Here is an 11,328-nt window from a genome sequence, read left to right on the forward strand (position 1 = left end):
TAATTGATCCAATTCGTCCCACACAAGTTCAATTGGAAGGAGGTCTGAAGACTGAGGGGGCCAAACCATCTTTCGAAGAACACCTTCCTCTTCTTTTTTGTCAAGGTAATCCTAACAGAGCTTGGAAGAATGCTGAGGGTCATTATCTTGCTGAAAAACAAACTTTCAACCCACAAGTCTTGGTCCAGATGGAGCTGTATGATGCTGGAGGATGTAGTTGTACTGTTCCTTCTTCATGATACCCTTTACTTCAAACTAATTTACTCTATCACCTACAAAACATCCCCATACTATGGCACTACCACCTCCATGCTTTATTGTGGGTGTTACGCATGGTGCTTGAAGACATTACCCAGTTTGTCTGCGGACATAGACTCTGCAGTTTGAACCAAATAGTTCAAACTTGCTTTTGTCGATCCAGAGAACTTGTTTCCAGTCATCATAGGTCCAGTTTTTGTGTGCTGTTGCCCACTCATATCTCTTTTTCTTGTTCTGTGGACAAAGTAGTGTTTTTTTTGTTTTTTTTTTGCAGATACAAAACCCTCCAGACCAGCCTTTCTCAAACGTCTTTTTGCAGTTGTCAGAGATATGGGTTTTGACCTTGTCATGTTGATTTCCTCCCTTATTTGTGGTGCTGTTTTTCGCCGATCTCTCTTACTGGTGACAATGATATGTTTATCCTCTGCTTTTGCAGTAACCCTCTTTCTTCCAGACCTTACTCTGTTATCATAACTTCCAGTTTCTTCTAGTCTCCTCAGGGTGTAGTGAATTCCTTTGTTGGACACCATTAGGCGTTTTGCAGTTTCTCCTTCAGTGTATCCTTCTTTCCCCAATGTACAAATCTGTACTTGTTTCTTTACCTAGCTGTTTCTTTCTAGCCATTTCTGTGGTAGTTTGCCAGAGATATGAACACAGTTAAGATTTATTGGGATTTTTGTATGCAAACCTATAAAAGCCAAAGAGCTTAAGTGAATAATGCAAACTGATTTGTTTTTTATTTTTGCACTGAAGTTGTGACAAATCTTCTCAACCCTAAAACTAAGCCCTTCCTTTCTTTTGTTAATATTTATTCAGCAATGGTCTAACATCAATGTATACCTAAAGGTAAGTTGAGGAAAATGGTACCAATGAAAGCAAACTCTGATCATGCAGTAAATACACCCCAAAAAACATAGAACTCATACTGGTTTTTAAGAAAGGCATTGTGAACAGAAACTTGAAGTTGCTTCCAAATGTTTGGACTATAGTGTATTAATGTGGAGTAGACAAGGTTCTCTTTAACTCTGACCTACAGGGTCAGAGATGAACACGTCACAGCTGCAGTTTCAGTCCTGCCTGACGCTTTGTGATCTTTGGTGGATAACCCTGCTGTGAAGCTTCAGTTAGCCCCTAGCTCATTATATTTCAAGTGACTACAGCTCGTTGCTGACAGGGAGGCTATAGCCCTTTTAGATAGGAATTGTGCACATTTGCAGGAAAGCCCAATCAGTCTTCTTTCAGCATTGGCAGTATAAAAACAAAATCGGGAAGTGCAGCAAAATGCCGCCTACCTACTTTTGTTTATACAGAATGTGCCTTTTTCGGGGCAATGGGGGGCGTGAGCAAGTAACAAAACGTGTAGCTCAGTGTGTGACTGTCAGGTTTGCGTTTCCCTCTTGCTACTAGCTGCTCGCTTATTCCTGCTATCAGCTGTTTCCTGTTTATCCACCGCCAGTGGGTTGCACGTGCGGTGTCATCAACAGCTCCTCCTACAAGTCATCAACAGCCCCTCCCGTTGCAGAAGGCCGCCTCGGTCTGTTTAAACCAAACAGGTTCCGCCAATATGTCTACCCTACGAGGTGGAAAATTGGGCACCTCGGATCAACTCGCCATTCTGCCTCTGTGTGTACAAATGCTCGCAGCTTGCCGACAAAACGGCCCAACATTCACGGAAAATCTGGCAGTGTAAAAGGGGCTTATGTGTGAGAGGTGCCATGCAGGGCTGGATTCATGCAACACACTAGGGGAACTCAACCCTTTTGGCAGAGGAGACAGTTAGGCTGGTGCCATTAACATGTAAAGGTCGCCTGGTTCTACTTTCCACAAGGCATTTAGTGATGGGAAAAATTCATTATTTTTCATGTTCCGCTGTCACATCTGTAAATGCTGTATGGTGAATGTTACCAGATGCCATTTGTATGTACACAGGTATTGTATAGACTGAAATATTATTATCATGTTGATGCACCAAAATGAACTAAGAAAAAAAACAATGAGCAGTCGGCGTTTGGAGGTGTGTAAGGAGTTTTCTCGTCTCTAAGGATTAAAACAAATTCTGTGGATTATTTTGTGTTCCTTGTTGGATGACTTCAAGACACAACCTTTCTGCCAAGCGGGACAAGTGGTGAGATTGAGTGGTTCTTTGGCTATTTTTTGGTGAACTGTGGTGCTTCATTATCCTCAAGCGAGCTTCCCTTTAATAAATATATTTTTCTTTTTTGCCAGCTTCTGGGACTTTGATTGACTGTGGGATTATTTGGGTTATTTTTGTGAACGTTGTGAACTTTGGATATCGAGGAAAAAAGTACTTCGTAACCTCTGTATTGTTTGTTGAACTGGCGACCATGCTGTTATTGTTTGGTGTTATTTCCGTCCGGACACGGACATGATTTCATCTATTGCACTAAAGATTGATTATTAATTAAACTATTTTTTATAACTAATTCGTTAATCTTAATTTTTTTCTGAACGTTTTAAAACTGCAAAGTGTGAGAATTTGTGTTTATTTTTGGTGATAAAGCCAATTAAATAGTCTCTTTTGTGTGTGTTAAACACCGCACACCTGATCCGCCAGCAACCTTTAAAAGTAGCGTTGTAACTTTTCCTTTGGTTAATTTTATTGCAAGGTGAAATGAGATGGGACGGAGATGTTACTGGTGGACTCTCAGACATTCAAAATGAAAGGAGACTAAATTAAATTGTATTAGAAATGGCCTGCAATGGCTTGCAATAATTTTCTAACACTGTATAAGTGGTCTGAAGTCAAAGTCAACTTTATTGTCAAATCTGCCGTATGTACAGCAGGACAGAGGTGGGATTGAAATGCCATTTCTCCCAGACCCCCGATGTAAACATATATATGTGTATATGTATATATACATACTGCAAATTCTTACTGTAAATTAAGAACGCTTTCAAAAATATAAAGTTTAACTGTTTATTTTTAGCGATTTACAAAATGCAAAGTGAGCAAACAGAAGAAAAATCCAAATCAAACTAGTACTTGGTGTGACCACCCTTTGCCTTCAAAACAGCAGTAATTCCTCGAGGTACACTTGCACGCAGTTTTTGAAGGAACTTGGTTTGCATGACTGCAGATCTGATGACAAGTTTGGGGGGACTCAATCAGTTGTGATTTTTCTTTAATTGCACATGTGCAAATCATGCCCACAGAGCGCTTGAGATTGCCAGCATATTCATAGAGGCTCATCACCATCACCAAGTCAGTCAAAAAGCACTACACAGAGAATGTTCAGTTAGGTGCCTTGTTTGTTTTCATCTGTCATTTTGCACAACATCTAAGAAAGTCTCATTGAGTAAGACAACTAGACAAGTTAACCCAACAAAATCATAAATTCGTATGCATTCATTTATGTAACCAAACCATATTTATAGGGAGGCCTAGTAGGCTAGAGATGGAATGTGAAGTTGGAAAATATATTTATAAAAATATTTGTTCCACAATTTTCATTTCAATTTCAATTTAAATTTCTATTGTTATCCTGCATGTTCTTCTTCTTCTTCTTCTTCTTGCTTCTTCTTCTTCTTCTTCTTCTTCTTCTTCTTCTTCTTCTTCTGAGGAAATCATACTTCCCATGTGCGAAAAATCACCAAACTTTGTGCAAAGGTCCAGTTCCATGCTAGATATCCTCAGCTGCAAAAACAAGCAATAGTCCTATAGTCCTGATGGTGGTGCTACAGTAAGCGTCTAAAGTTCAAGATTTTGAAAATTCACAACAAATCAACCATACGTGCTACAGATTTGTAACTTTAACCAAAATGTAGCCCCAATACTGAAGAAACTTTTGTACATTTAAATCTATTGCAAATTACGAAGTCCATCACTCTGTTTTTTTCAAAATCTGTAAAACTTCTTAAACCTATCTCCTCCCACAATGTTTGCTCAATTGACACCAAACTTGCTACAGAGCATCTTCAGACTGTCCTACACAAACTATGTTTCTCAGATTTTTGATTTATCGAAAATTGAGCCTACAATGCATCAAAATGTTTGACTGTAAATGGTATTGTAAACATACACTTGCAAATTCTTGCTAAATACATTTTCAATGTTCATTAAAAAGAAGACAAAATTTTGGAGTCATGGTAGATGATGTTTGGAAAATATCAGAACTTTATCTCAAAAACTGAATTTTTTTTACAGCATTTTGAATTTTGCTCTCATGCGAACAATTGGAGTCAATGTAAAAATGGCATTTTTAAACATCAGTTTTTCACTTATGGAGCAAATCAATTATTGTTACAAACAAATTACCAACATCTCCATGCTGTCTAGATGCAATTTGTGAATTTTTGGATTTTTGTCTTAATAACTGAATTTTTGACAGCCGTTTGAAATCTGCCTTTACACACTAACAGCTGCTGTCTTGCAAACAGGTGACTGGCTTAGTCAATTTGTGAAGCTACATATGACATTTCTGTTTGCCAGTTAGCTCAGGGAGATAGAGGATGGTTTTTGGTGTTGCAGATTGTGAGTTCAAGCCTCAGCTCGTGCAACATTTCCATATGAGAAATCTACCCAAACTTTTCATAAAGGTCCAGTCCCATGCCAGATGTCCTCAACTGGAAACACAAGACAATAGTCCTGATGGTGGCGCTACAGCAAGCCTCTAAATTTCAAAACTTTGAAAATTCATAACAAATCAACCATATGTGCTACAGCTTTAGTTAGTCTGTTTTGTGTATTAACGTGTCATTGTGGTTGTTTGTGCTGTTTTGAGACCAACAACAGGATACACCAGAGTTTTATTTTAATGAGAATTGAAACCACACATAGGGCCTAACATTTCCCAATAATGGTACAAGTGTTTTTTTTCTGCTTAGCGTAATTTTATTTTATTTCTGCAGTTTTGCTGCTGAAAGGTAATGTTGATTTCCTTTTAAAATAAAGCTGTAATGGTGCATTTACAATTTTACAAATAGGCCCATCTCTGCTATGAATCATTTCATTATTGATTAGCATTCCAGTTATTTTCTATATTAAATGCTTGTCTATAAAATTATGTAAAATTCATATTACCTTTCTCCAGTTCCAATCTGGCATCCACAAACATCTCACTTTGTCTGACTAAAGGTCCAAAACCATGATAAAGCAGGTAACTCCAACACTGATGCCTGAAACAATGAATCCATTATGAAATAGTTGTGGATTAATTATGTGTTTGACTTATTGATTTATTGACTAATCATTGCAGCTGTAGAATTCCTAGAAGAAGCTAGAAGAAGTTTTAAACATATATACCGCAGAGTTGTCTCTTGCTAATTAGCTCAGTGAGATAGAGCATAGTCTCTTATGCTTAGAATGCCAACTTTTTTTCCATCTTCCTACACTCTGCTTGTTGCTCAGAATTGCCTAATTTTGCCGAAAATTGCCCGGCCCCGACCATTGCTGTGCAGCAGCTATAATTTATTTTAAAATTGGGAATGTGGAGTTGGAAAATACATTTATTCAATTTCAATCATTTAGGCTGTTTAGAATTGGGAGGACAATTTGTGTTTTTTATAAAAGGGGGGGGGGGGGGTCATGTCCCCCCCGCCCCCCCAGGGATCTGCACCCATGTCGTCAACATCTTGGAGTGCTGACCACAGATCTGTGGATGTAGGTTGCCTCAGATCCGTCTGTCTCGTTCGGACTCTTCGTTCTTCTTTACACTGAAGGTAGTTCCTAATGACATTGTATGTATGTATGTTTGGGGTCATTATCCTGCTGCAGAATAAATTTGGGACCAATCAGACGCCTCCCTGATGGTACTGCATGATGGATTAGTTTCTGCCTGTATCTCTCAGCATTGAGGACACCATTAATCCTGACCAAACCCCCAAATCCATTTGCAGAAATCCAGCCCCAAGCTTGCAAAGAACTTGCCCCGTGCGTCACTGCTGCCTGCAGTTGCTCATTATTGTAGCGCTCTCCAGCCCTTCAGCGAACACACCGCCAAATATTTCACATTTTGACTCATCGGTCCAGAGCACCTGCTGCCCTCTTCCTGCACCCCACTTCCTGTGTTCTTGTGCAGAGTCGAGTCACTTGGCCTTGTTCCCACGTCAGAGGTTTGGCTTTTTGGCCACAGTTCATCCATGAAGACCACTTCTAACCAGACCTCTCCAGACAGTAGAGGGGTGGACCTGGGTCCCACTGGTTTCTGCTGGACATCTTCTGATTTCAGAGGAAAGTAGCATAACGTGTCTTTCATCTGCTGCACTAAGTTTCCTCGGCCGACCACGGCGTCTACGGTCCTCAACACTGCCTGTTTCTTTGAGCTTCTTCAAAAGAGCTTGAACAGCACATGTTGAAACCCAGTCTGCTTGGAAATCTTTGCCCGGGAGAGACCCTGTTGATGCTGTATAAAAACCTGTGTCTTGTCATGGTGTACTGTATGACCTGTGACATGACACTGTCTTCCACAGCCTCGCCTTGGCAGCAGAGTTTGGCTGCTCCTCTCCCAGTTTGAAGCGTCCTACACGGCTGTTTCTGTTTCAGCTCATGACCGCGTGTCAAGCTACATATGAAACTGATGATCACTAGCACCTTTTGGGTTTAACTGATTGATCATACGTTCCATAAACTGACTATGATCCTACAAAATCCCTGACTGTGTGCAAGTGTACTTTTGCACATTTTTGGCAGGTCGGGATCATGGGCGGCACAGGTGTGGGCGATGTAACAAGCAGTTAGAAGCAGTTAGTGGCTAACTCGAAGGCGACCAACGGCTGAAAACAATGAGGTCCAGGAGCTCCTTACCCTCCGAGCAGAGAACGAGATCAGCCGCCATATAACAGGGACACTAAATTGTTGCTGACATGTGATGTCATTGTTATTGTTCATAAAGAGCAGCTGACAAGTGTGTTATATGTCACACCAGAGACTGACGCCATTTTGTTACACGCCACACCTCTTTTGAGTCTGCGATGTCAGCATGCTGTCTGACATCGCAGACTGCAGTGACATGATGCTGCCAGTGTTTGGTAAAAACATGTAAAGCAGGGACTCTGCTCAACTTTCACTTTCTGTCTCATGATGATGCAGATTACATTCTCAGCTCCGGACAGAAAGGAAAATGTCTTGTTTTTTGTTGTTGTTTTTTTTATGTAAGTTTCTGCCTTCAGTTAGTTTGACTCAGTCATCAGTGTAAAACAGTTTGGAGGTTGTTGGTGGTGGACAGGATCAGTCAGAGTCCCGTGGTTTTGAGCCAAAGACGTTTGAAACAGTGATAAATGATGCTAACAGTCAGTGTGAAAGCTTATTTATTTTTACAGCTGTTTGTTTGTTTGTTTTTGAGATAGTCATGGCAACAAGGGCGTTGGTTACCATAAAGATGAGAATAGAGGAGCAGTGCAGTTTAATCTGCTGCTGCTGCTCTGATCTGCGCCTCAGCTCTGTGGAGATGCTGTGGGTAATGAGCTCCATCAAGTGGACTGACAGCAGAACTACATCAGCTGATCTGCAGCTCCAACATGTTCTAACCACAGCTGCTCAGTCAGCTCTGAGTCACTGTGAGCCACAGGTTTCTCATGACTTAGCATATACTATATTAGAATAAGTAACATATTATTAATCTGTATTTTTCTCTAAGTGCTACAAAAATGTACCCACAACCTTTTTGTATGTCGTAATTCAGTTTAGTTAGAGAGTTTAGTTTTGAAGGTCGGGCTAAATAATTTTGGTTGTGATTCTTGTTTTGAGTCTTCACTGTACCAACCCACACGGTCCAGACAGAAACACTTTGATTTTCATACAAGTGGGAACAAATAGCTTGAGAGACGAAACCGACCGTTTACACTGTTTCAGCTCATGAACGGTTCACTCACAGTTGATGGACTGAAGTGATGATGAGGAGTCAAGCACCCCCACTGCCTCAGGGTGTGCGCTGAGGAGTCATTCTGCTCCTAATACAACATGTAATAGTCCAACCACTCCTGAAAAAACCCTCTTATTTTCAACAATTTTCGGCCAATTTCAAACTTTTACCTCTCCTATCCAAAATTTTAGAAAAATCTGCTGCCACTCAATTAACCGCACACATGAATAACAATAATATATTTGAACAATGTCAATCAGGATTCTGTACCAAGCACAGCACAGAAACAGCTCTTACTATGGGCCCCTAATGATTTACTGACTCTTGGGCTCGCTCAGTTCAAGTTCTACATGATATGAGTTCAGCATTTGGTTCAGCAACAGTGCTGTTGCCTGGTTTCGCTCCAACTCTCCGAAAGATCCTTCTCTGTTGTAATGGGGGAATATTCTTCATCCCCAGCCCCCCCTCTCTTGTGGTGTTCCCCAGGGGTCAAGTCTAGGTCCTCTTCTGTTTTCTATTTATATGCTTCCTCTTGGTCAGAGAATCTGGTATAGGTATATATGCAAACATATATGCTGTTATCTCATCACATCTGGATCACCGTAACTTCCTGTATTCAGGGCTCAGCCAAAAGGCTATTTCCTGTCTCCAGCTTGTTCAAAACTTGTCTGCCAGACTTTCCAAGAGACAAGACCATATAACTCCCACTCTTGCGATGCTACACTGGCTACCTGCTAAGTATAGAATTGATTTTAAACTTTTACTAATTACTTTTAAAGCAGTACCTGGCGTCGCCCCAACATACATTTTAGATTTACTTAGGCTCTATGAGCCTAGCCACTGCCTGCGCTCCTTAGGTTGGACTTCATCAGTATATTGGTAGCTCTGATCTTTTCGTAGGTACTAAACAAAATCTCCACCTCCTTCTGACTGCTCGTAGTCCTCGTGTAATTAATGAATGCACGTAAATATTGTTTGTCATTATTAGAAATTATACTTTTAATTTGTATTGTGCTCTTTTACACATATCATTCTCTTCAGATGATACAAGCGCAATTAAAAAAACATCTTGCTATATCGACCAAATTAATTTGTGGATAACCTCAAAATTTCCTACAACTCAGCAGGGACCAAACAGAGGTTCTACTGATTGGATCAAAAGAAAAGTGATTTCAAATCAATAGTCTACAAAAGCTGCCACTGAACAAAAAAGCATACAGTAAAGAACCTTGGTGTCCCCTTTCATAGTGACCAGTGTAATGAACCACAAGTGAGAAACATCACCAAAAATGCATTTTTTTTTTCATCTTGGAAATATTGCCTGTGTGTGACCTCTTTTATCTCCAGCAGACGTGACTACTGTAACATCTTGTTCTGAGGCCTCTCAAAGAAACCTTTAAACTAACTACAGATGATCCAAAATGCAGCAGCACGTCTACTCACTAAGACTAAACATGGAGAACACATTATGCCTTTTGAAGTGTTTTCATTGGCTTCCTGTTCATTTTAGAATTCATTTTAAAATATTGCTTTTAGTTTTTAAGTCTCTTAACGGACTTGCTCCTGAATATTTATCTGATATGTCAAATACATTCCCTTCATATCCCTAAGATCCTACACTTCTGGGTTATTAAATGTCCTCCAGAGTCGAACTAAAAAGTACGGTGATGCTGCATTCAGCCTCCCAGAGGACGTCAGACTCTCTGATTCAGCTTCAAACCTTAAAACCTCCGTTAGACCTGCATTTCTGTAGCTTTTATTTAACTGGTATCAAGCCTAATTCGTATTTTAGTGTGTGTGTGTGTGTGTGTGTGTGTGTGTGTGTGTGTGTGTGTGTGTGTGTGTTTGATTGAATCTTTATGTGTATTTTCTCTTTTTTTTTATGTAAAGCACTTTGAGTTGCACCTGCTGTATGAACTGTGCTATACAAATGAAAATTATTATCAATGTGGTTTCAGCTTACAGAGACAGGCAGGAGGTCTGCGTTGCTGTGACACAGTTAAGCCTGATTTATGGTCCTGCGGCGTACCTACACCATACCTACGTCGTTGCCGTGACGCCGTCGTGAACCCTTCGAACTTCTCCGTCACTCCATTTCGTGGCGGTGCAATTCACTGCCAGAGTGGTAGGAGGCTGCGTTCCTTTCCTGAATGGTTGTCGTCGTCTCTAGTTGATTCTTTGTTTAGCTTCCGGCTTTTCCGGTCACAGAGAAATGAACGCGGACCACAGACAGACGGCTCCGTCCGTATCCATATTGAACGTTGAGCATAAATGGGCCTTAATACTGCAACATATGTGCAACATCTACATCGCAACAGAAGATGTTTAAAGATGGCGGGGATGGCGCAATCTGGAAATACGGAACTGGAAATGCGTTGCTACCAAGCCAACCAATCACAGCCCTCTCGGTCTGCCCTGGGTCTGTGTCACCTCGACGTGTAGTTACATTTTTGGGGAGGTGCACGTCAGGCTACGCCGGGGGCTACGGGGAGCCTTCTGCGTAGCCACGTACCCTACGACGTAGCGACGTCGTTGATTTAACGCAGGATCATAAATCAGGCTTTACATTTCTGGGGAGGTGCACGTCAGGCTACGCCGCAGGCTCGACGTTGACGCAGAGCCTACAGCGTAGATACGGTGCGACTCAACACTGAAGTATAAATTCTGCCTTTGACTTGTAAGCTGCCACCAAAGCTCTGCTAATTCGGTTATAAATACATTTAATTTCCTGTAGATTCTCAACAATAAAAGTCCCCCATTATTTTGTTATGTATAATCTTTTATTGTGAAGCAGCAGAATAAGGAAATGTTGAGTTTTCGAGCAGCAACCCCACACAGGCTCTCATACAGCTGATGGTGAACATGAAACAGGGGGCGTCGATGGCTTAGTCAATAGAGCAGGCGCCCCATGTACAGTACAAGGCTGTTACCGCAGCAGCCCGGGCTCAACTCCAGCCTGTGGCCCTTTGCGGCATGTCATTTCCTCTCTCTCCCCACTTCACTGACCTATCAATTAAAGGCAAAAAACGGCCAAAAAATATCTCTTAAAAAAAAAAAAGAATGTATATATATATATATATATATATATATATATATATATATATATATATATATAGCAGATATGTGAAGTAAAAACAGGACACAGAAGAGAAACTAAACTCCAAACCACAGAGATTCAGTCAGAAGCTACAGACGTGCTGAGAGCTGAACACACAGAGACTGTTAAAGACACCTTCCTGTTTGGTTTCCT

Source organism: Epinephelus fuscoguttatus, linkage group LG3, assembly GCF_011397635.1.
Source record: "Epinephelus fuscoguttatus linkage group LG3, E.fuscoguttatus.final_Chr_v1".
NCBI classification, from domain to species: domain Eukaryota; kingdom Metazoa; phylum Chordata; class Actinopteri; order Perciformes; family Serranidae; genus Epinephelus; species Epinephelus fuscoguttatus.